This window comes from Octodon degus, unplaced genomic scaffold (assembly GCF_000260255.1).
Source record: "Octodon degus isolate 3935 unplaced genomic scaffold, OctDeg1.0 scaffold00009, whole genome shotgun sequence".
NCBI classification, from domain to species: Eukaryota; Metazoa; Chordata; class Mammalia; order Rodentia; family Octodontidae; genus Octodon; species Octodon degus.
This window is the reverse complement of record NW_004524585.1, coordinates 25,261,148-25,265,463: the sequence shown is the minus strand read 5'-3', so window position 1 is coordinate 25,265,463 and position 4,316 is coordinate 25,261,148. Positions and strand designations below refer to the sequence as shown.

Genomic DNA, 4,316 nt, shown 5'->3' with positions numbered 1-4,316 from the left:
GTGGCTCTCCCACACACTCCCTAGACCTGGGCTAGGACTTGTTCTGGGGGTTCCGGAACGCAGCAGAAATTCCTACTCGGTAGGCGGGGTGGGGGTGGTGCTACGGAATGGTGGGTGGTGTCCCAAGGGAGTGGAAGAGGGTCTTCTTCAGGCTGCACCCGGGCTGTGACGAGGAGTCGGTCCCGCTGTCGCAGGGTAGCCGGTAACTCTCCCACACACTTACCTGACCTGGGCTAGGACTGGGTCTGGGGGTTCCCGGAATGCGGCAGAAATCTGAAATTCTATTTGAAGAATACTATTTCCAAGCAGTATTTAAGAGTAAATGCGGGGCATTCAGTGCACATAGGTATTTCTGAGATAATCCTTCTGAATTGTGCTGTATTATTGTAGACAGTGGATATTCTTTTACACATTTAGTTCCTTATTGTAGAAGTAAAAAGAAAAAAGAAGCAATTATTCAAATAAATGTGGGAGGAAAATTCAACCAGTCGTCTGAAGGAGATCATCTTGTACAGGCACCTACATGTGACTGATGAAACACCCATTTTTAATCAAGTGAGAGAAGATTGCGCTATGTGTCTCAGGATTTTTATGGAGACAAGGATATTGCCAAATTAAAAGGAGAAGATGATACAGTTATGGAAGACTATGCTTTGCCTGACTTCAGTGCAATTAAAAAGGGATTTTGCAAGCAAAGAGAAGAGATGGTCTTGAGTAGAAAATAAAAGTCTGGGGAACAAATTCTGCACTTGGCCAATGAAAGATTTGTTGTTCCAGAAATTATCTTCAATCCTTCCAACATCGGATTCACAAGATGGGGATTCTAGAAGCCATTGTCTGTTCCATTCAAATCTTACCTGAAGAAATGCAGCCTCATTTTTTTAAAGAACATTGTTTTGACTGGTGGAAGCTCCCTTTTCCCAGTATTTAGAGATCGGGTCTACCCCCAAATTCGATGTCTGACTCCAACAGATTATGATGTTTCCATTGTGCTGCCAAGAACCCTGCTAATTATGCCTGGGAAAGTGGAAAGTTGATATTGGAGAATGATGACTTTGAAGATATGGTGGTCACAAGAGAGGACTATGAAGAGAGTGGACACAGTGCTTGCGAAGAGAAATTTGATATTTAAGGAGCTTTCCTGAATACAAGTCTTGATTGTTGTAACTGAAAAGTGTAATTTCAGTATATTTTTTAAAGAACATTAAGGACTTGCACTGCCCCTCTGTCTAAGATCAAGTCTTGAACTCATGTAAATAACTTGGCTGATGCTTTATGGTTTCCTGGAGGATTATTACAGTAAACCATAACTCAGCCTGTATTTTCACTTAGGAGCTGTGTTCTAGTATAATAGTGACTGCTATTTTTTGAGAGTAGATTTTTTTTATTATTAGAAGCTGAAAATGAATGTAATTTAATTCTTATTTTGTGGTACTGGAGTCACACTCAGGATCTTGTATTTGTCAAGCAGGTACTTGTTCCATTGAACTACATCCCCAGTCCTGGTTTAATTTTTTATAACTGAAGGCATGAATTTAACTCTCCCCATGGTCAGTTGCCAATACAAAGCAGTTTTGACATTTTGACTAATAGTTGGCTGAAGTGTTTATAAGCTTGAATATTTTTCTGTCTCTTAGAACTGAATATTTTATTTAAAGGTGTCAATCTTGCCAGGCATGGTGGTATGTCTGTAATCCCAGTACTCCAGAGGCTGAGGCAGGAGGATAGCTACAGATTTGAGGCCAGCCTGGGCTACCTAGTGAGACCATGTCTCAAAAAAAAAGTAAAAAGGAAAAAGAATAAGGAGAAAGGTGTCATTCTTATTAATGTACAATAAAGTTGGAAAAATGAATATTCTGTATGTACAGATCATGTTTCCTTTCTCCTTACAGTAAGCTTGAATAGTGGAGACTAAAGCCAGTTTATTGAGTTTTTTTGTCACTAAAAAAAAAAATCTACAGCAAGCTGAAAGGGACACTACTCTTTTTAAACTGTGTTTTGTATCATTTTACAGGCACTGAAACATATCTCAATAAAACAGTTTTTTAACTTGCAACTATTTGAAAATAGTTTTTCTCTTTTCAGAAAGAATAATATGATATTTACTTTATCTTTCCATATGATAAATAGTTTATGATTTTTGTATCTCATGGTTATACTTCTTTTAGGCCTATTAATATAGAAAAGAGTGTTTTTTGAGCTTTGTATTTTTGCAGAACAAAAAGGACCCTGTTCCTACACGACAGTGAATTGCTGATTTAAGGTAACAAAACAATTGTATATAAAACAACATGTCATATCTTAAACTTTTGCCAGAAATGATACTAGCTATGAACATATATACTGAGGATATTTATGAGAACATACAATAAAGAAACCAGTGACAACATCATCAAAAATGAGATGTTCAAATTTAAGAATGTTTTGCTTGTAATTTAGATCCTTAAAATAAATATGTAGATTTGCAACAGATTTACTTGTGCTAAATTCCTTGTGCTATGTTAGCTTCATGTGTAAGAAAAAAAAGAAGAAAAACAATGAATAATAATAATAAATAATAATATAAGGTGTTATGTGTTTGTTTCTTCTTGTAATAATCTTGGTTTATCTCCTGTACTCTGAGTAACTACTGTAAATATAATGATACATAGCATGATAGATTTTGTTATTTTTTGTTCTTCATCACTTACTATTTTTGTTATTCTCACGTGAAAGAATGGGCACTCAAAAGGGCTGAACAGAGGTGTTCGTCATTTGCCTTCTCTGTTAAGGAGAAAAAGCGGCATAGATAGCTGTGTTTGAGGTGATGGAGCATGGGAGAAACTTCGAATGCAATAAGGAAATCCCAGAGCCTTGTAAGATTTGGAGATCTGACAGAGCAAAAGAGACAGTAGAACAAATGGGCCAGTATCCTTGATTCCAACTTTCACCTGTGTGGGGCTCACCCCAGTAAAACCTGAGGCTCTATATTTCTGGGCTAGCACTCCCACTGTTGGAATGGTCATGCAGTGGTCATCTCACATCCATCTCTACAGTAACCATGCCCACTCAGGCCTTTAGAATGTCCCTAAATTCAGATGGGCCCCAGAGGCAGTGGGTTTCTTCAACACTGATGCAGTTTGCACTGCATCCAAAGCCATTAATTGCAACCAAAGAAGTGGGCACTATAATGGCCAGATGGAACCAAGCCTAATATTGTCTTGCAAATGAAAACCCCTCACACTTATCTTAGAATGCAAGATACCATACAATAGGAATAGAGGAAACTGATCACAAGATGTACAAGTCTCAGTGTATGGCCACAAGATATATAAGAAAATCAAGATCCTTTGATTCATTTGAAACAACACAGTGACTTTCCAGCAACAAATGCTAAAGAAAAAGATATTGCTAAACTGTTTAATAAATAATGTATTCATTTATTATTTATTTTATTAATATATATGTGTGGTACATAATAAATATATTCATGGGGATAGTTCATACATGCACCTGGAGATAAAAGTCCAACAGTAATGTTATAAGGAAACTCAAAGAGATTCAAAAGAATATAAATGGAAAGTTAATTTGTTTTGTTTACTTTGTTTCTGTTTGACTATTATTTTTACCCTGCTATTAATTTTGGTCATAATTATTTCTTACTTTTCTAGGTCCTTTAGGTGAACAGTCTCTAATTCTTCTGGAAACTGGGTTGAAAATATGAATGGTATCCTCACAATATAGCCTCAAATACTTTGGTGTCATCAAAATACAAATATTTGTTCATTTAATAGCGTTCTAAAAATCACTCTTAAAGATCTTAAAAGCATTTTTCTGTCTATTTGAAGAGTGTTTTTGTTATTTTGTTGTGTTGTGTTCTTTCTCTTTTTATGTCAGTCTGAAATACTGGAAAAGGCATGTGTTCCAATTCCAGTGATCTTTCTTACATTGATTTTTATCTGTCATGGCTATCAGTAGTATTTCTTATGTGAGTTACTGATCTCTTCACTTATAAAATTTTTGTTTATTTCTTTTGAAAGAGCTCTGTTGCTTTGCTGAAGTTCTAATAGATATCATTCATTGTTTTCCTAAGCTTGACATGCTCAGTAGTAACACTCTTACGTCCTATACTTACCTTTGTTCTGAGAACTCTTCTTATTGGATGTGATCTCACTACTGGCTATTGGTCTAACTAGGCTTTTTGTCTTTATGTTTCATATGTATATTTAAGAAAAGTGGGGCGGGGCTGGTGAGATGGCTCAGTGGTCTAAAGCACCTACTTAGAACAAGCTTGGCAAAGCACGGGGACCACGGATCAATCCCCCAGCACCACATGC

General features: G+C 36.6%; 1 pseudogene; it reads left to right on the top strand.

Annotated features, from left to right (window-relative positions):
• Window positions 1-260: 260 nt before the first annotated feature.
• Window positions 261-1,248, top strand: LOC101583575 (annotated as a pseudogene).
• The last annotated feature ends 3,068 nt before the right edge of the window (window positions 1,249-4,316 follow it).